General features: G+C 42.0%; 14 non-coding genes across 14 annotated transcripts; all 14 read left to right on the top strand.

The window, feature by feature from the left end:
* Positions 1–8,123: 8,123 nt before the first annotated feature.
* trnak-uuu (transfer RNA lysine (anticodon UUU)) lies at positions 8,124–8,196 on the top strand. The gene has a single exon. It is a non-coding gene; the product is annotated as a tRNA-Lys (tRNA).
* A 4,502-nt stretch (positions 8,197–12,698) lies between these two features.
* Positions 12,699–12,780, top strand: trnas-aga (transfer RNA serine (anticodon AGA)). The gene has a single exon. It is a non-coding gene; the product is annotated as a tRNA-Ser (tRNA).
* Positions 12,781–13,967: 1,187 nt separating this feature from the next.
* trnas-aga (transfer RNA serine (anticodon AGA)) lies at positions 13,968–14,049 on the top strand. Its single transcript has one exon. It is a non-coding gene; the product is annotated as a tRNA-Ser (tRNA).
* Positions 14,050–14,725: 676 nt separating this feature from the next.
* On the top strand, positions 14,726–14,807 carry trnas-aga (transfer RNA serine (anticodon AGA)). Its single transcript has one exon. It is a non-coding gene; the product is annotated as a tRNA-Ser (tRNA).
* A 685-nt stretch (positions 14,808–15,492) lies between these two features.
* On the top strand, positions 15,493–15,574 carry trnas-aga (transfer RNA serine (anticodon AGA)). Its single transcript has one exon. It is a non-coding gene; the product is annotated as a tRNA-Ser (tRNA).
* Positions 15,575–15,873: 299 nt separating this feature from the next.
* Positions 15,874–15,955, top strand: trnas-gga (transfer RNA serine (anticodon GGA)). The gene has a single exon. It is a non-coding gene; the product is annotated as a tRNA-Ser (tRNA).
* A 297-nt stretch (positions 15,956–16,252) lies between these two features.
* On the top strand, positions 16,253–16,334 carry trnas-aga (transfer RNA serine (anticodon AGA)). The gene has a single exon. It is a non-coding gene; the product is annotated as a tRNA-Ser (tRNA).
* A 303-nt stretch (positions 16,335–16,637) lies between these two features.
* Positions 16,638–16,719, top strand: trnas-aga (transfer RNA serine (anticodon AGA)). The gene has a single exon. It is a non-coding gene; the product is annotated as a tRNA-Ser (tRNA).
* Positions 16,720–17,016: 297 nt separating this feature from the next.
* trnas-aga (transfer RNA serine (anticodon AGA)) lies at positions 17,017–17,098 on the top strand. Its single transcript has one exon. It is a non-coding gene; the product is annotated as a tRNA-Ser (tRNA).
* Positions 17,099–17,401: 303 nt separating this feature from the next.
* trnas-aga (transfer RNA serine (anticodon AGA)) lies at positions 17,402–17,483 on the top strand. The gene has a single exon. It is a non-coding gene; the product is annotated as a tRNA-Ser (tRNA).
* Positions 17,484–17,780: 297 nt separating this feature from the next.
* trnas-aga (transfer RNA serine (anticodon AGA)) lies at positions 17,781–17,862 on the top strand. The gene has a single exon. It is a non-coding gene; the product is annotated as a tRNA-Ser (tRNA).
* Positions 17,863–18,540: 678 nt separating this feature from the next.
* Positions 18,541–18,622, top strand: trnas-aga (transfer RNA serine (anticodon AGA)). Its single transcript has one exon. It is a non-coding gene; the product is annotated as a tRNA-Ser (tRNA).
* Positions 18,623–19,682: 1,060 nt separating this feature from the next.
* Positions 19,683–19,764, top strand: trnas-aga (transfer RNA serine (anticodon AGA)). Its single transcript has one exon. It is a non-coding gene; the product is annotated as a tRNA-Ser (tRNA).
* Positions 19,765–20,068: 304 nt separating this feature from the next.
* On the top strand, positions 20,069–20,150 carry trnas-uga (transfer RNA serine (anticodon UGA)). The gene has a single exon. It is a non-coding gene; the product is annotated as a tRNA-Ser (tRNA).
* Positions 20,151–20,765: the final 615 nt, after the last annotated feature.

Raw genomic sequence — 20,765 nt, 5'->3', positions numbered from 1 at the left:
CACAGCCAATACATTTTCAATTAAGACCGCATTTACCTGAATACTGGAATACTTAATACTCAATACTGGAAGCTGGCATGCATGTCCTTGACTTTCTTCATGTTGTATTTGTAGTTTGTTGCAATCATAGTGAGACATTCAAGATGAGCATGGTTTAGTCCTTTTTTAACTAAAAACCGACCCATTGTGCCTGCATCTCGCTAATGGAGCCAGCGTGCACTGCGGTCAAGTGTGACGGTGGTTTAAGCGGGCTGCGTTGCCAGGTTTAACAGAGCACCCTTTAGGAAACACCATTAAGCCTTAATAAAAATACTTCATACTAGGCAGTATTCGCTGTATGTTATTTGACAAAATTTGTTATTGTTACCACATTGTTATGAGCTACTATGCGAGTGTCAGCCACCAATTAAAGCTTGAGGAGCTGCATAATGAGTATCTCTGCTTTAGCCTATCCCTGCTGCCAATTGAAAGAGTCAGGGTGCACCCTGGACAGCTCTCCAGTCCACTCTGCAAAAGGTCTCATAATTTCCACACTTCCATTCACTGAGACTCTGCTAGAACTGTTTGGAGACCTTTTCTAGAGGGCCGTATCAGAGAGCCTACTGTGGGAGAGTACTTTGAAAGTTTGATTGTGCCAACTATTGCTAGTTTAATAGCAAGTGATCTGAATCGAAGGAGTTAAAAAATATTTTGCAAATTGATCATGTAGCTTTGCACTGGAGGGAATTTGAAAAGGCATCTTCCACATGTGGTAGAATCAGGAAAACAAAAGCAGGAGATATTTAAGTCTTGTGTAGGATGAAAACCAACATGGGAAGATGTGATGCCATGTTAAGGACCGAGTCTGTATGAAGCACAGTGTTGGCCCTCCAGCTGGTGTCCCAGGTGAGATGAACAAAGGCCGCACACACAGGGGGCAAGTCGAGACAGTTGGTTAAGACGGATGTATGGCTCTGATGAGGCACACAGAAGACACCAAGTGGTGCCAAGCAGAGGAGGGGCAAGGCTACGTAGCATAGGCTAAAGAGTCACATGCAACTAAAGCTTGGAAAAGGCCAGCGAGTGCAGATTTAACTGAAACACCTTCATGGTGCAAGGTCAAGCAAGGCCACTGTACTGAGCGTCAAGTTATTTTAGTCTGGGTTTGTGTAATGCAATTCAACCATGAGGAGAAGGAAACATGTAGTGGTGGAATTTAAAGCAGCAGTATTCAGTTTGCCCTTCAAAAGCAGAGTCAGCCTCAGTGGGTGTGATGAAGACTCAAAGCTATGAAGTGAAAACAAATCTTGAGATCAAGTATTCAATACACAGACCTCATTTTATTGGTCGAGTTTATTTTGCCAGAGTTCAGCCACATGTTGGAATCTCCATGGAAGTGTCCATGAGAGTCACCTGCAGAAAACAGAAGGGGTCAGTATTGATACAGGAGTCTCAATACTTCAGACACTAGTCCAGCTTTACCTTAGTACAACTTCTGCCCTTTAGACCCAGTCTTGGCATCAGCGTGGTCAAAAGCATCCTGGGAGTATTTGGCGTACGAACTGGAGTCGCGGGCTCGTTGGTAGCCATTGCTGGACTGGACGACGTGGGATGAAGGGTATACAGTGCGCATCTCAGATGTCTCCTTAGGGACCTGGTCGGAGGTCCAGACAGACTGTGGGAAAGAACTGTCGATCTTCAAGTTCATTAGGGCAGCAAGGAAACGAGCAAAGTCTGCGTCCTGCGCAGTAAAGCCAGCATTAGACCCAGAGGAGCCGCTGCCGTAGCCAGACCCAGGGGAGCCGCTGCCGTAGCCAGAGGAGCCGCTGCCAGAGGAGCCGCTGCCAGAGCCAGACGTGCTACTACCAGAGCCAGAGGACCCACTATTTTGACCTGAGCCCAGAAATTAGTTGAAGCAAAGTATGACAGCATGGTTAGTCATGCTGTCAGTAGCCTCTGTATCACTGCCAATATGTTTAGTAACAATAAACAAAGCTAAAGGAGTATTTGAATTTCAAGTGGGTCATTAAACCTGAAGTCTAATATATTGTAAGATTTGGTGCTGCATGATTAATATAGTTGCAGACTCTCTTCCCTCTCATTCCTGCCAACATCATGGGTTGAGCATGTCCAGACTAAACAACTCCCCATGTTGGCTGCCTTTATATAAACTGCACCTAAATGTTGATATACTTGCTTTTCTGGGGGGGATAACATGTTCCAATGCTGAAGAGCAGGACACAAAGCCAGGAAATCCTGTTTGGATTTCAAAAGAAAAGAAAGAAACTTTAGTATATAGGAGAACAAAAACCTAAACCATTAAACATGAAGACTCACCTGAAGAAAACCTTAAACATCATGTTGAACAAGACAAAACAGAAGCAACACAGTTCAGATAAAACTGGTCAAAAACAGCAATCTGGTGACTGCTGTTGAGAGAAGATTTGTGCTGTAACTCATCTGAGGCTGCAGCTGACTTTATATCGGTGCTCTACCTGCTCTAATTACACTCATAAACCTCACCTGGGACCCAGTCAGATCGTGCTGCATTCAATTCAGCTCTGAAAATGAACACTTCTGACATTTAAAAAGGTTTGTTGCAACATGTGAGGAATGAACATGGGATGTTTTAAAGAAGGTGAATTACGCTTGGTCAGATACGCTGTTAAACATCTGGACCAAAGTCCTGCAGATCACTGTTGGCCCCTAATCTCTGGCTGGGGAGTGTGAGGGGAGTGACAGAGATTTGGTCTGAAGGACTCCAGGTTATAACCTCGGTTCTAATACGTCACAAAGTCGCCACAGCCATGAAATTGGGGTCCAACACATCACTTGTCCACTTCACTAGTGGGAGCTGCTAGTTGGGTTTCAAGGGGAAAAAAGTGAGCTCAGCGTGACATAAGACTGGAGTCTTAGTAAGTTAACCTGCTGAGTTCTGGAAATAACTCTAACATAATGTTGACTCCTTGGCAGGAATAAGGAGCTCTGCAGCTCTCTCATCCAGAGGATCTAGAAGCATGGATGTGTTTGGAACATAGCAGAGGGTGTATTCTTCCTAAAGTCACGCTAACTGCCTTCTGCGCACTCTGAGATGTTTAAAGCTCAGATTAATATCTGAGCTGAGATGTAGAAACGTGAGACAACATGATGCAGAGCTGCTCTTTCATTAAGTGATATGGAGGAGATCTTAGATTTATTTCAGATGAACTTGATTAAACACGACATAACGGAGGTTAAATGTTTAAAGCACCTTGTGCCATCATTTTGTTCATATCTGTAACTGTTTCTTAAATTTGTCTTGACGATTTCTGTGGATTTCCATCATTCCTGCTGAAAACTTGTTGCCTTGTGAGAACAACCAAAGACTCCCACAGACTCCCTGTGACACAGCAAACTTCCAACATGGGAAATGTGACATTTGAGCACTTTATAGTCTGTAGGCGACTGTTTTCTGTTCTTTGTACTGTGGAGGCTTTACCAGCCATCAGTGAGGTGGAACTGTACTGAAAATACACTGAAGTTAAAGTTACATTTTTAACTCATTTAAAAGGGAAAATGTGTCTATTTGAATAATGCTCTTTTTTAATATGGGTCTAAGTTTCTGAGAAAGTCTTTTACTGTAAAATGTTGACTGTCACACCTGAACTTCATATTTATTTATGAAAATGAGAGAATATTTATATCCCCAGGTTGTTTTAATTCTGAAAACTAACATTTGTTACAGTAGTTCACATCATCTGTTCTCATAATTACTTTCATAAAATCCAACAAAGGCCAGACTTTATCATGTTCATATTTAAACTGCAACCTGCAGGTTAACAATGTGAGTGACTTAAAGTGTAGAAACAAGTCCACAGAAGTTTTTCTTTTAATTATATGTCGACTATGTGCAAGTAGTCCCCACAGGCAGTGTCCTTGCTGTAGGGACGACCAGGTAAGACATCTGATTCTCACATATAGATGGAACATTTGATGTTGCATTATGCCCAGTATTAATCACACATGTTTGTTCATGTTCCAGACAGGATAGTGAATGCTTTTGTGCACAGTCCACTGTGTGGTTGTACAGCTCACGACTTAACTGAATATATTCCAACACCTGGCTCGCCTTCCTGCATCCAAATGTAGAACAAAATTGATGTTTGATCTGTAAAATCTGATGTAATGAACAGAATCCATGAGAGTTGTTGGATTTATTTAATACATTTATTCCAACCCTCCCCGGGCTCTGGGGAGGATTCATCCCTCCATCAGACCTGTTGCCACTGATTTTCAGTCCACTTCTTGTGTCATTTAGCACAGCTCAGCCTTTTCTCCCCGTTTCCCCTCCTTATGAACGGCCTCTTGACAGCCACCCTTCCATGGAGACCATTTCTGAAGAAGGCTTCATTGAACAGCTTAAGGTCCAGATGCATCTCAGGGAATCACCTGTTTTCTGCAAAAATGCCATTTCATGCATGTCAAACTGTTATTTTATAGATGCAACCAAAGAAATGGGAACAGATGACAAATTCTTCCCATCCCTGAATTTTAGCTTGAGCAGCTACTGATGATGCAGCCCTTTTGGCCACCTGGTACCTGCTTCAGGTCAACCTCCTGAACAACCCAACACAAAAGGCCTTTTTCTTCAGCTTGAATGTTTCCCTACATGCTAATATTCACAAGCAGGTCCTATGCTACTGTCCTGATAGGCAATGAGGACCTTCTGGCCACACCTCTGCTAGTGAGGCTCCTTTCAGTTTCCGTGACCCAACCTCATTGGTAATGTATAGATTTAACAAAAATACTCTGCTTTGGGTTTCAGATGTCATGAACAGGGTCCTCCACTAGATGTTTGCCCCCAACCACCTGATCCAACTTACTTCCAGGTAGTGAGTAAGTGACAACATTGAGCCAATAAATTTTGTTCCCAAGCCACTTCACTTAAAGAAGCTGCCACATCTTTTGATTTGTGTAGCACAAACTTCATTACAAGTATTCAAAGTAACAAACCTTTGCAGCCACAGAAGATAGTTATGAAGCCATCCTCGGTCATGGACTTGCAGAAACTACTGTCCAGGTTTCACATGGCCCCAGCATCTGATGGGTCTGCCCTTACCCAGAGCTGTAGGGTGAGGATTGCTACAGAGTGGAAAGGTTTCCCCCTCAGCACAATATGCAGCAGTGGAATCTTCTGATAGAGCTCAAGGCCACACCTTTACCCACTGCTGTCAGAGAGCTGCAGTTGGCTTTTCAGCCATTTTTAGTTGAGAATACATTCCAAGCTGAAGCCGTCAAGACCGTCACAAGCTCACCTTTGAGCAGAAACTGTCCTTAAGTTAATGCCAACACCTTATTTATAGGATTAAGTCATCTCAACCTGTCAGGCCCTCAACTATCCCCTCCAACCCACAACTGGATGATCCAGAGACAGCTAGGAGCCATTTGATGGAGCAACAAGGTATTCAAGTTAAAGCCATTTATTCAAGCGGCAGCAGCAGCGATGCCTCTAGAATATGCAGATCTGCAAGACAAAGAAAGTCAGTCACCTACCAGCAGCTACAGAGAGCACACATGCAGAGTAAAATGAGCCTCACCAGAAAGATCCTCAGAAGCCGCTCTGAACTTGAACCTTGTGCTGAGATGTTTTGCCGTGGTCTGGCTCAGATTCTGTTGGGCTGTAGCGGAACTGGCTGAACAGCACACGCTTCTTGTTGTAGCGGGACCGAGATTTGTAAGCGTAGACTTGATCCTCGTCGGTCACAGGAGTGAAGACTGGCTCGTCCTCGCCGCTGGTGTCAGATGAAAGGCTCCAGCTCCCATCTTCAAACTGGTAATTGCTGCCAGGAGCTCCAGACTGACCTCCCTGAGCACCATGCTGCTGTGCTGCAGAACCACTGGTTCCAGCTGCTTTCTGATACGTTGGCTTAGATAGAGCTTGTCCATAAACTGAATACATGGGTGAAGAAACGGAGAATTAAGATCAGCCTTCCATTTACACCCTGAGTCAATTTAAACTGCTTTTAGTTGCTGAGCTTTGATTGGGATCAGCTTACCGCTTTGTGCAGGAATGCAGGTGATGCTTCCAATCAGCACACAAGAAATCCACAAAACCCTGCAGAAACAGGGACATCTCATATGAAGTTCTGAGTACATTTAGAGACCAGTGGGGTCCAACCACCACCTCCCCTTAACATGCCCAGTCCTGTTGAGCTTAACTGCATATTCATAGTGTAATGCTGCCACCAAATGAGGTTCTGCTTGCCTCAGACATTTAAGGCAGCAGAGGTTCAGTGCCACCACTTAGAAGCACTGGGATAGACTAGAAGTTACTCACCTCATTCTGGTGCTATATAATTAAAGCTTGCCTGGGACCTGCTCCTGCCAAACTGCACTAACACAAAGTTCAGAGCCCTGTGACACTAACCTGAAGCTGCAGGAGCTGCTTTCATATGATCCTCAGTGCAGAGGGAACTGATTGCTCAGCGGTAACAGCTGCTGCTGAAAGGTGCAAGGCTGCAGTTAACTGGCAACAATGGACTAACATATGGAGCATCTCAGTGTTATGTCAATAAATAGATAATAATCAGGAACTCTTGTGAGTGTTATGTATTTTATTTACATATATAAATATTAAATTATAAATAAAAATAATCAAATATTCTGAACTGCTGATATACGTGATAATAATAACAATAACAATGGAAGCTGCTCTCAACACGTGAAATCTCTCTCATAGTTCATTATTAGTCGGCTAATTGATAAATAAACATCCTGCTGCTGAATATGTGTTTAAAAGATAAATAAATCAGAAGGAAACCTGCAGAAGAAAGTCTTCTAACAGCTGTCTCTCTGTGTTTATTGGCATACAGCACGGTTAGTGAGATCCAGATCCATGTGGGCACTCAGGACGGATTTAAATAGCGACTCTGAATGGACGGTAAACCCACACTGAAGGCCCAGTGAGCCAAAGCACGGCCGCCACTGAAAAATATATTTGAAACCTGTCAATATGCTAACTTTGCGTGTTTACCTCTATAACTGATGTTATATGTAAAACATATTAGCTTTTTAAAAATCTTTATTTCAAAGAAAACGATCAAAACAAGAGTTTTTCTGGAAGAGATTTAAATAAGTTCTGAATATGCATAGAAGAGAGGTTACATTTGAGTCTATTTTCTTTGTACAAAACTTAAAACAAAAACCTGAAGTCTGCACACTGAGAAAAACTGGTTTTGAGGATATTTATGAAATTTCCTCCTAATAACCAACTTGGGTCGGTGTCCCCAGTGGAACATTTTATTTGTAGTCTGCAGGTTTCATGTTTTCAGCTGGAGATGGATGCTTTTTGTTCTGTATGTTACATATTTTTATCTTGATCAGGACATTCAGAACGCTTGCATGCACAGGTAAGTCCAGCTTCAGTTCCAGGTGTACTCGTCCATTTAACTGGACCACCATGTTGTCCCAGCGTACATGCACGGGATAGACTGTGTAGGAAACCTTCATGACATTCTGCTGCCTCTAACTTTCTCTGTGGGACATCACGCTGCATGTAAGTGCAGCTGAAATCGCTGCCAACATGTTGTCTTTAAGTCACCTGAAGGGGGATTTTCTCACATGAGGCTGCGGTTACAAAATCAGGATTTTATTAAAGCAGAGCGACAGTCTGGACATGCTTTAAGTGACCACGAGTTGACACGTAGTCTTAATGGGCTGATTTTCAGTTTAGCCGTCTGACAAAAGAAACAGAAAAATATGTGGATGAGAGCAGCTTTATTGGGAATTTGGCTGGAAATATACACTCATTCTTTCCTGTTTTTACTAAAAGATGCAGAAATATTAAACTCTGTAACATGTGTTTAGTGCACCAACCCATGCCAACTCAGTTAGCATATATACAGTTATAGGAATAGTTTACTGAATGTCCCATCTTGTAGACAGCCTCAGTGTTGCATTTCCAGTCCAGTCTGCTGTCCAGGTGAACCCTCAGGTATCTGTAATCCTCAACCACCTCTTCACCGAGGATGGAGACGGTGTTCAGCTGACTGCTGCTCCTCCTAAAATCCACAATCATCTCTTTTGTTTGTATTCAGATGAGGTCACAGCTTTGGACTCAGGAAGTGTTTCAGATGTCAGCTGTCACTCAGACACACTCTCATAGGGCCTGGATAGCTCAGTTGGTAGAGCATCAGACTTTTAATCTGAGGGTCCAGGGTTCAAGTCCCTGTTCAGGTGTAGAAATGTAATCTACCACTTAACCCGTACTTCCCTCTATGCCTGCACTCTGTTTCTACACTGTCACCTCTGACAGAGCCTGGCTGATGCTTTTCCTTCTATGTAGCTTATTGTTAGCTTTGCTGTTAGCTGCATCATTATATCCTCATTTGTAAGTTATATAAACTATAGAATATTTCTATATAAACTATAGAAATCACCTTAAATACACCAGCTGCAGAGTGTTGATCACATTCATTGAAACTACAACAGGTTAAGAGCATTTATCATGAATAGTTCTGCTTTATATCAGGGCTTCTTTTCACTTAGATTTCACTATTTGGACAATCTGTAATGAATGAACACCCAGAACAGAACACAAGACATTACAGAGATAAATCAACGTTGGTGCAGTTTAAACAACAAGGGCATTGTTTGCTTCATTTAAGTGGCAATAAAACAAAGCACTTCATCAGAAAAATCAGTGTCAGAAATATATTTTGTAAAGGCCTCAAGAGACATAGATGTTGGAGGAAGTTGCGTAAACTGTGATGATGTCACAAGTTCAGTCGCAGTGGTGCTTCCAGCTTCTCTGGAGTTTGGTGTGTTCCACATAAGGAGCAGTATTCTTTAGTATTTCAGCTTTAGACTGGCAACATTTGTTGCTCAGTTTTCCTCTGAGCCACAGAGATGCTCAGCTTTCATTGTGTCCAATAACTGCAGCTTCTAAAGTGGATTTCATAGCACTGCTGCATCTCTGACAGTTATCAGATCATTTGGGTGGAAAAACATACATCACAACCCTCTGAATCTGCCTTCAGTCCCACCTGAACAGTCTCTCACAGTTTCAGACACAAAATGTGTCTTTTAGTTTGAATCTCAGCTGATATCTCCAACAACTGTAGAGGGACTCATATCATTTCACCAGCTGGTGTGATAAACTTACAGTAACACCTGTTATGGTAAATTCGATGTCTGCTAACCTTTTGTCTCTTAGATGACACCTTGTTGTAAATCCAATATCTGCAGACCATTCGTCTTTTGATTAACACATAGACAATAATCATTTAAATGACCATTGTCTCCAGATTCTGCATCTCCCCAAAGTGCGAGACTTTCCCCCAGGGGGTGTGGCAAGGAGACAGTTTGAATAATACACACCTGAAAGAACAAAGCCCCTTCCTCCTGTATAAATGCTTTTGATTCCCTTTGTGCTGGGTCTTTCTTCACCATGAATGCTGACTGGTGAGGACTGATCTCTTTTGCAGAATAAAATAAACACGTGGCCGGCCAGCAGAAACATTGAAAGTCTCTATTTCACTTCTCATCAGATGCAATAGGAAGGTAAGCAAAATCTTAATAGGGAGTTAAGACAATATTTCCACGACAGTTTTGGCGTCGTCACGGCAGGACTCACGCGCAATCGTTCGGGGCAAGACACGGGAAGCGATTGGCTGTCCTGGATTATATAATTCAGCCTCCGAACGTCTGTTTAGTTTTTAAGACGGGAGGGCTAACCGTGTAGTGTCCTAAATCCTTGCCGCTGAGATTGCACGAATATAGTTCAGCGAAAAACCATCTGGTGAGTACTGAAATATTGACTTCTAAATTATTATTTCAAATTTGGGTTTTAGCATTTCCATTTCTCATGATCTTAGCAGGTGGCAAAGTTTTTTACTGCTTGGGAACTTAAGAAAAACGAAGCAGAAGGGTGAATGTGTTTGTAAGCAGAAGGGTGAATGTGTTTGTTTGTAGTTTTTTGCTGCTTGTAAACTTTAAGAAAAACGAAGCAGGCGGGTCAGTCGTACGACGCTTCCTATTTGGAATGGGGGGCAGGGTCCCCGTTGAGGGAGCGCGGCCTCCGGGGAGGGCCACTTGTTGACGTTATGAGAAAGAAATGTGGGGGAAAAAGGTTAAAATATCTAAATGTTTGGGTTCCCAATAGGAGGTCCCTTAGTTTAAAAGACATATCAAAGTTAGAAGAAAAACTGAAGAAAAGGGAACGGGAAATAATAAGACAGAACAAAATTCAAAGAGATTGTTTACAAAGGTGGAGGGCAGAGACACGAGGTGAGAGATATACACAGATACCGATTCCATTTACATGCGAAGGAGTTGAAACCAATGGCGGCTGGATTCTAATCTCAACGCACCAACTCCTTCACACACCTCGTCTACCACACCCTGAACATGACTTTTGCTAACCAATGGAAATTGCAAACTTTAACATGCTTCTGAGTTTTATTTCAGCCAAGAAAAGCAAACGACTTTAAGACACCAGAGGACCGGGAATGCATTCCTTATGTGCCACCTGAGGAATCATATGAGGAAGGCTGGTTAAAGGAGAGGTTTGACAAACTCGCATTGAAACACATTTATTGGACACAACATAAATGTGCTGCACTAGTCTCATTCAGGCCCACACATCCCAGTAGAAGAACACACATCAGATAGTTGGGAAGATTTAAGCCCCGTTATGAAATCATGTAAGCGTGCAGCCGAGTAGCAAGAAAATCTGATCAATCTGGTTTATGTTTCTCACCTACACTGCAGTGGTACAAGACACAAAAAAAAAAGAGAAAAAGTGATATCTATGTGCACACCCAAAGGAAAATCCAGCTGGTAACTAAAAGCACTTCTAAAAAGCTTTTGTTGTTTGTCCAAAGAAAACACTGTACTCAAACAGCCTTACAGGAGGTCTCCAAGTCACTGTGGACTGTCGGTAAGTATGATGTTCTTCAAAGTTTGTGAAAATGTTGTCATCACTCCAAAATCAGACTTTAAACTTTGTAATTCAGTTAAACAAGAAGTCATCGATTCTTTGAGTCTCTTAAGACAGCAGGAGGCGTGTTGTTCAGGGTCTGCAAACAGCACACGAGTGCAAATGATTAATTTAATCACAAGAGGGGAGTGTTATGGTAAATTCGATGTTCATTTTTTTTTTATTCTTTTTTTTTTTCTTTAAGATTGTTTTGTTTTCTATTAGTGATTCGGTCTACTCAATTGAAAGAAAGTGGTTGATTTCTAATTTTTATCTTTTTAAAATTCTATTTCAATATTGTTTTACATTATTACATTTTATTCTTTTTTCATTTTTTTTATGGTTGTCTCCTATTAGTGATTAATTAATAATCAAAAGGGACAAGTGTTATGGTAAATTCGATGTCTGCTAACCTTTTGTCTCTTAGATGACACCTTGTTGTAAATCCAATATCTGCAGACCATTCGTCTCTTGATTAACACATAGACAATAATCATTTAAATGACCATTGTCTCCGGATTCTGCATCTCCCCAAAGTGCGAGACTTTCCCCCAGGGGGTGTGGCAAGGAGACAGTTGAAGAAATACACACCTGAAAGAACAAAGCCCCTTCCTCCTGTATAAATGCTTTTGATTCCCTTTGTGCTGGGTCTTTCGTCACCATGAACGCTGACTGGTGAGGACTGATCTCTTTTGCAGAAGAAAATAAACATGTGGCCGGCGAGCAGAAACACTGAAAGTCTCTATTTCACTTCTCATCAGATGCAATAGGAAGGTAAGCAAAATCTTAATAGGGAGTTAAGACAAAATTTCCACAACAATGGCAACAAGTGAAGTATCTCAGCGCTGTTCTCGGTATGACAGAACTCTCGCAGGAATACGTAAGACAGAGCCGTGATTTCCGGTTGTAATTTGTATTTATAGCCTCATAGGTTGGACTCACACTCGACATGAGAAGGTTCAACATGCTTCGTCATATTCTCTGGATCAGCCCAAAACAATGTGTGTGTGTTGAATCTGTCCTTGCTTTCCCAGGCATTCCCAATTGTTTTGTCTTTCTACTCATTGATCACTTTAGGTCATCATGGAAAAGTACTTGGCTTTGTTCATAATGTCTAAGAACAAAGCCAATTTTTACAATTTGATGAAACAAAACAGAGGGCAGATGTGTTGTTGATCACATGAACTTCTGCACAGATTGATCTCTGAAGACACAGCTCCTTCCTCTGACATATTTTGAAAGATTGACCATTTCTAACAAACAAACAAAAAAGCTTTTTCTTGATCGCCATAACTTAGGTCTGTCTTAGGAGTTGAAGTCCTTCATGAAAATGATGATTTTTAACCGTTGAATGTCAAAGGTGAAAATACATTCATGTCGTTGTCCTGGCCGAGAGGTTAAGGCGATGGATTAGAAATCCATTGGGGTCTCCCCGCGTAGGTTCAAATCCTGCCGACAACGATAACATTATTGACTCAGGGTTGCAAAAAGTTAACCTGGAAAGAAGCACGAGTTCCTTGGACCATTTGATTAAACAAAACAAATGCCAGATCACATGTTGATCACATGAACTGCACAGATTGATTTCTGAAGACACAGCTCCTTCCTCTGACCCATTTTGAAAGATTGACCATTTCTAACAAACAAACAAAAAAGCTTTTTCTTGATCCCCATAACTTAGATTTGTCTCAGGAGTTGAAGTCCTTCATGAAAATGATGATTTGTAACTGATGCATGTTAAAGGTGAACACGAGTGTATGTCGTTGTCGTGGCCGAGAGGTTAAGGCGATGGATTAGAAATCCATTGGGGTCTCCCCGCGTAGGTTCAAATCCTGCCGACAACGATACCTTTATTGACTCAGGGTTGCGAAAAGTTAACCATGAAAGAAGCACAAGTTCCTTGGACCATTTGATGAAACAAAACAGAGGACAGACGTGTCTTTGATCACATGAACTTCTGCACAGATTGATCTCTGAAGACACAGCTCCTTCCTCTGACCCATTTCGAAGACTGACCCTTTCTAACAAACAAAAAAGAAGCTTTTTCTTGTTTGCCATAACTTAGGTTTGTCTTAGGAGTTGAAGTACTTCATAAAAATGATGATTTGTAACCGTTGAATGTCAAAGATGAACATACATGTATGTCGTTGTCGTCGCCAAGAGGTTAAGGGGATGGATTAGAAATCCATTGGGGTCTCCCCGCGCAGGTTTGAGTCCTGCCGACAACGACAACATTATTGACTCAGGGTTGCGAAAAGTTAACCTGGAAAGAAGTACAAGTTCTTTGACCATTTGATGAAACAAAACAGAGGGCAGACGTGTCGTTGGTCACATGAACTTCTGCACAGATTGATCTCTGAAGACACAGCTCCTTCCTCTGACCCATTTCGAAGACTGACCCTTTCTAACAAACAAACAAAAAAGCTTTTTCTTGATCGCCATAACTTAGATTTGTCTCAGGAGTTGAAGTCCTTCATGAAAATTATGATTTGTAACCGTTGAATGTCAAAGGTGAACACGAGTGTATGTCGTTGTCGTGGCCGAGAGGTTAAGGGGTTGGATTAGAAATCCATTGGGGTCTCCCCGCGTAGGTTCAAATCCTGGCGACAACGATAACATTATTGACTCAGGGTTGTGAAAAGTTAACCTGGAAAGAAGCACAAGTTCCTTGGACCATTTGATTAAACAAAACAAATGCCAGATCACATGTTGATCACATGAACTTCCGACAATGATAACATTATTGACCCAGGGTTGCGAAAAGTTAATCTGGAAAGAAGCACAAGTTCCATAGACCATTTAATTAAATAAAACAAAGGCCAGACGTGTCGTTGATCACATGAACTTCTGCACAGATTGATCTCTGAAGACACAACTCCTTCTTCTGACACATTTCGAAGAGTGACCATTTAAGCAAAAAAAAAGCTTTTTCTTGATCGCCATAACTTAGGTCTGTCTCAGGAGTTGAAGTCCTTCATGAAAATGATGATTTCTAACCGTTGCATGTCAAAGGTGAACAAGCGTGTATGTCGTTGTCGTGGCCGAGAGGTTAAGGCGATGGATTAGAAATCCATTGGGGTATCCCTGCGCAGGTTCAAGTCCTGCTGACAACGATAACATTAGTGACCCAGGGTTGTGAGAAGTTAACCTGTAAAGAAGCACAAGTTCCTTAGACCATTTGATGAAATAAAACAAAGGCCAGACATGTTGTTGATCACATGAACTTCTGCACAGATTGATCTCTGAAGACACAACTCCTTCTTCTGACACATTTCGAAGAGTGACCATTTAAGCAAAAAAAAAGCTTTTTCTTGATCGCCATAACTTAGGTCTGTCTCAGGAGTTGAAGTCCTTCATGAAAATGATGATTTGTAACCGTTGCATGTCAAAGGTGAACAAGTGTGTATGTCGTTGTCGTGAAAGAGAGGTTAAGGCGATGGATTAGAAATCCATTGGGGTCTCCCCGCGCAGATTGGAGTCCTGCTGACAACGATAATATTATTGACCCAGGGTTGCGAAAAGTTAATCTGGAAAGAAGCACAAGTTCCTTGGACCGTTTGATTAAACAAAGGCCAGACATGTCGTTGATCACATGAACTTCTGCACAGATTGATCTCTGAAGAGACACCTCTATCCTCTGACCCATTTCAAAGATTGACCATTTCTAACAAACAAAAAAAAAGCTTTTTCTTGATCGCCATAACTTAGATCTGTCTCAGGAGTTGAAGTCCTTCATGAAGATGATGATTTGTAACCATTGCATGTCAAAGGTGAACAAGCGTGTATGTCGTTGTCGTGGCCGAGAGGTTAAGGCGATGGATTAGAAATCCATTGGGGTCTCCCCGCGCAGGTTTGAGTCCTGCCGACAACGATAACATTATTGACCCAGGGTTGCGAAAAGTTAATCTGGAAAGAAGCACAAGTTTCTTAGACCATTGAATTAAATAAAACAAATGCCAGGCGTGTCGTTGATCACATGAACTTCTGCACAGATTGATCTCTGAAGACACAACTCCTTCTTCTGACACATTTCGAAGAGTGACCATTTCTAACAAAAAAAAAAACGCTTTTTCTTGATCGCCATGACTTAGGTCTGTCTCAGGAGTTGAAGTACTTCAAGAAAATGATGATTTGTAACCGTTGCATGTCAAAGATGAACAAGCGTGTATGTCGTTGTCGTGGCCGAGAGGTTAAGGCGATGGATTAGAAATCCATTGGGGTCTCCCTGCGTATGTTCAAATCCTGCCGACAACGATAACTTTACTGACTCAGGGTTGCGAAAAGTTAGTCTGGAAAGAAGCACAAGTTCCTTGGACCATTTAATTAAATAAAACAAAGGCCAGACGTGTCGTTGATCACATGAACTTCTGCACAGCTTGAGCTCTGAAGAGACACCTCTATCCTCTGACCCATTTCGAAGACTGACCATTTCTAACAAACAAAAGACAAGCTTTTTCTTGATCGCCATAACTTAGGTCTGTCTCAGGTGTTGAAGTCCTTCATGAAAATGATGAGTTGTAACCGTTGCATGTCAAAGGTGAACAAGTGTGTATGTCGTTGTCGTGGCCGAGAGGTTAAGGCGATGGATTAGAAATCCATTGGGGTCTCCCCACGCAGGTTCGAGTCCTGCCGACAACGATAACATTATTGACCCAGGGTTGCAAAAAGTTAATCTGGAAAGAAGCACAAGTTCCTTAGACCATTTAATTAAATAAAACAATGGCCAGACATGTCGTTGATCACATGAACTTCTGCACAGATTGATCTCTGAAGACACAACTCCTTCTTCTGACCCATTTCGAAGACTGACCATTTCAAACAAAAAAAAAAGCTTTTTCTTGATCGCCATAACTTAGGTCTGTCTCAGGAGTTGAAGTCCTTCATGAAGATGATGAGTTGTAACCGTTGCATGTCAAAGGTGAACAAACGTGTATGTCGTTGTCGTGGCCGAGAGGTTAAGGCGATGGATTGGAAATCCATTGGGCTCTCCCCGCGCAGGTTAGAGTCCTGCTGACAACGATAACATTAGTGACCCAGGGTTGTGAGAAGTTAACCTATAAAGAAGCACAAGTTCCTTAGACCATTTGATTAAATAAAACAAAGGCCAGATGTGTTGTTGATCACATGAACTTCTGCACAGATTGATCTCTGAAGACACAACTCTTTCCTCTGACCCATTTCGAAGAGTGACCATTTCAAACAAAAAAAAGCTTTTTCTTGATCGCCATAACTTAGAACTGTCGCAGGAGTTCAAGTCCTTCAGGAAAATGATGATTTGTAACCGTTGCATGTCAAAGGTGAACAAGCGTGTATGTCGTTGTCGTGGCCGAGAGGTTAAGGCGATGGATTAGAAATCCATTGGGGTCTCCCCGCGTAGGTTCAAATCCTGCCGACAACGATAACTTTACTGACTCAGGGTTGCGAAAAGTTAATCTGGAAAGAAGCACAAGTTCCTTGGACCATTTAATTAAATAAAACAAAGGCCAGATGTGTCGTTGATCACAGGAACTTCTGCACAGCTTGAGCTCTGAAGAGACACCTCTATCCTCTGACCCATTTTGAAGAGTGACCATTTCTAACAAACAAAAAAAAAAGCTTTTTCTTGATCGCCATAACTTAGGTCTGTCTCAGGAGTTGAAGTCCATCATGAAGATGATGAGTTGTAACCGTTGCATGTCAAAGGTGAACAAACGTGTATGTCGTTGTCGTGGCCGAGAGGTTAAGGCGATGGATTAGAAATCCATTGGGGTCTCACCGCGTAGGTTCAAATCCTGCCGACAACGATAACTTTACTGACTCAGGGTTGCAAAAAGTTATTCTGGAAAGAAGCACAAGTTCCTTGGACCGTTTGATTAAACAAAGGCCAGACGTGTCGTTGATCACATGAACTTCTGCACAGATTGATCTCTGAAGACACAACTCCTTCCTCTGACCCATTTCGAAGACTAACCATTTCTAACAAACAAAAAAAAAGCTTTTTCTTGATCGCCATAACTTAGGTCTGTCTCAGGAGTTGAAGTCCTTCATGAAGATGATGAGTTGTAACCGTTGCATGTCAAAGATGAACAAACGTGTATGTCGTTGTCGTGGCCGAGAGGTTAAGGCGATGGATTAGAAATCCATTGGGGTCTCCCCGCGCAGGTTTGAGTCCTGCCGACAACCATAACATTATTGACCCAGGGTTGCAAAAAGTTAATCTGGAAAGAAGCGCAAGTTCCTTAGACCATTTAATTAAATAAAACAAAGGCCAGACGTGTCGTTGATCACATGAACTTCTGCACAGATTGATCTCTGAAGACACAACTCCTTCTTCTGACCCATTTCGAAGACTGACCATTTCTAACAAACAAAAAAAAAAGCTTTTTCTTGATCGCCATAACTTAGGTCTGTCTCAGGAGTTGAAGTCCTTCATGAAGATGATGAGTTGTAACCGTTGCATGTCAAAGGTGAACAAATGTGTATGTCGTTGTCGTGGCCGAGAGGTTAAGGCGATGGATTAGAAATCCATTGGGGTCTCCCCGCGTAGGTTCAAATCCTGCCGATAACGATAACTTTACTGACTCAGGGTTGCGAAAAGTTAACCTGGAAAGAAGCACAAGTTCCTTGGACCGTTTGATTAAAAAAAGGCCAGACGTGTCGTTGATCACATGAACTTCTGCACAGCTTGAGCTCTGAAGAGACACCTCTATCCTCTGACCCATTTCGAAGACTGACCATTTCTAACAAACAAAAGATAAGCTTTTTCTTGATCGCCATAACTTAGGTCTGTCTCAGGAGTTGAAGTCCTTCATGAAAATGATGAGTTGTAACCGTTGCATGTCAAAGGTGAACAAGTGTGTATGTCGTTGTCGTGGCCGAGAGGTTAAGGCGATGGGTTAGAAATCCATTGGGGTCTCCCCGCGCAGGTTCGAGTCCTGCCGACAACGATAACATTATTGACCCAGGGTTGCAAAAAGTTAACCTGGAAAGAAGCACAAGTTCCTTGGACCATTTGATTAAATAAAACAAAGGCCAGACGTGTCGTTGATCACATGAACTTCTGCACAGATTGATCTCTGAAGAGACAGCTCCTTCCTCTGACCCATTTCGAAGACTGACCATTTCTAACAAACAAAAAAGCTTTTTCTTGATCGCCATAACTTAGGTCTGTCTCAGGAGTTGAAGTCCTTAATGAAGATGATGAGTCTTAACCGTTGCATGTCAAAGGTGAACAAACGTGTACGGCATTGTCGTAGCCGAGAGGTTAGGGCGATGGATTAGAAATCCATTGGGGTCTCCCCGAGCAGGTTTGAGTCCTGCTGACAACGATAACATTAGTGACCCAGGGTTGTGAGAAGTTAACCTATAAAGAAGCACAAGTTCCTTAGACCATTTGATTAAATAAAACAAAGGCCAGATGTGTTGTTGATCACATGAACTTCTGCACAGATTGATCTCTGAAGACACAACTCTTTCCTCTGACCCATTTCGAAGAGTGACCATTTCAAACAAAAAAAAGCTTTTTCTTGATCGCCATAACTTAGAACTGTCGCAGGAGTTCAAGTCCTTCAGGAAAATGATGATTTTTAACCGTTGCATGTCAAAGGTGAACAAGCGTGTATGTCGTTGTCGTGGCCGAGAGGTTAAGGCGATGGATTAGAAATCCATTGGGGTCTCCCTGCGTAGGTTCAAATCCTGCCGACAACGATAACTTTACTGACTCAGGGTTGCAAAAAGTTAATCTGGAAAGAAGCACAAGTTATTTGGACCGTTTGATTAAACAAAGGCCAGACGTGTCGTTGATCACATGAACTTCTGCACAGATTGATCTCTGAAGACACAACTCCTTCCTCTGACCCATTTCGAAGACTAACCATTTCTAACAAACAAAAAAAAAAGCTTTTTCTTGATCGCCATAACTTAGATCTGTCTCAGGAGTTGAAGTCCTTCATGAAGATGATGAGTTGTAACCGTTGCATGTCAAAGGTGAATAGCATGTATGTTGTTGTCGTGGCCGAGAGGTTAAGGCGATGGATTAGAAATCCATTGGGGTCTCCCTGCGCAGGTTCGAGTTCTGCTGACAACGATAACATTAGTGACCCAGGGTTGTGAGAAGTTAACCTATAAAGAATCACAAGTTCCTTAGACCATTTGATGAAATAAAACAAAGGCCAGATGTGTTGTTGATCACATGAACTTCTGCAGAGATTGATCTCTGAAGACACAACTCTTTCCTCTGACCCATTTCGAAGAGTGACCATTTCTAACAAACAAAAAAAAAGCTTTTTCTTGATCGCCATAACTTAGATCTGTTTCAAGAGTTGAAGTCCTTCATGAAAATGATGATTTGTAACCGTTGCATGTCAAAGGTGAACAAGCGTGTATATCGTTGTCGTGGCCGAGAGGTTAAGGCGATGGATTAGAAATACATTGGGGTCTCCCCGCGTAGGTTCAAATTCTGCTGACAACGATAACTTTACTGACTCAGGGTTGCAAAAAGTTAACCTGGAAAGAAGCACAAGTTCCTTGGACCGTTTGATTAAACAAAGGCCAGACGTGTCGTTGATCACATGAACTTCTGCACAGATTGATCTCTGAAGAAACAACTCTTTCCTCTGACCCATTTCGAAGACTAACCATTTCTAACAAACAAAAAAAAAGCTTTTTCTTGATCGCCATAACTTAGATCTGTCTCAGGAGTTGAAGTACTTCATGAAGATGATGATTTGTAACCGTTGCATGTCAAAGGTGAACAAAAGTGTATGTTGTTGTCGTGGCCGAGAGGTTAAGGCGATGGATTAGAAATCCATTGGGGTCTCCCAGCGCAGGTTCGAGTCCTGCTGACAACGATAACTTTACTGACTCAGGGTTGCAAAAAGTTAATCTGGAAAGAAGCACAAGTTCATTGGACCATTTGATGAAATAAAACAATGGCCAGACATGTCGTTGATCACATGAACTTCTGCACAGATTGATCTCTGAGGACACAACTCCTTCCTCTGACCCATTTCGAAGACTGACCATTTCTAACAAACAAAAGATAAGCTTTTTCTTGATCGCCATAACTTAGGTCTGTCTTAAGAGTTGAAGTCCATCATGAAGATGATGAGTTGTAACCATTGAATATTAAGGGTAAACGCACATGTGTATGTGGTTGTCGTGGCCGAGAGGTTAAGGTGATGGATTTGAAATCCATTGGGGTCTCCCCGCGCAGGTTGGAGTCCTGCCGACAACGATAACACTATTGACTCAGGGTTGCGAAAAGTTAACCTGGAAAGAAGAACACGTTCCTTAGACCATTTGATGAAATAAAACAAAGGTCAGACGTGTCGTTGATCGTATGAATTATCTCTGAAGACACAACTCCTTCCTCTGACCCATTTTGAAGACTGACCATTGCTAGAGGTTGTCAAATACTGACAGTAGGACACAGACTGGTGCAAATTGGCGCTCCCTGTGTGGCGATTGCGCTGTTTGCGCAGCCTGTCATGCTAGCCAAATACGTGGTGGCCAATGGGCAATAATAAACCTTCCACGTAAAACAACAACTTGCACACTGCAGAAACGTCACACCACTTTATAAACCATCCGACAATAAAGTCACAAGCCTTACCATCAAAACCATATGCATGGTTCTCACATTACTGGCATGGGGACGTTACAAAACAACTTTATAAACAGCATGTCACTTACCTCTTGTCGGTAGGCGCGCTCATGTGAAAGCCCAAAAGAGTCAATGGACGATAATCCCATATACAAAACAATTATCTCCTCTAGAAAAACTGCGTTCAAGTATTTAAAACATTACAACAATATTGTTGTAATGTTTTAAATACTTGAACGTATTTTT

This window comes from Odontesthes bonariensis, chromosome 11, assembly GCF_027942865.1.
Source record: "Odontesthes bonariensis isolate fOdoBon6 chromosome 11, fOdoBon6.hap1, whole genome shotgun sequence".
NCBI lineage: Eukaryota > Metazoa > Chordata > Actinopteri > Atheriniformes > Atherinopsidae > Odontesthes > Odontesthes bonariensis.
This window is presented reverse-complemented; position numbering and strand designations above follow the sequence as displayed.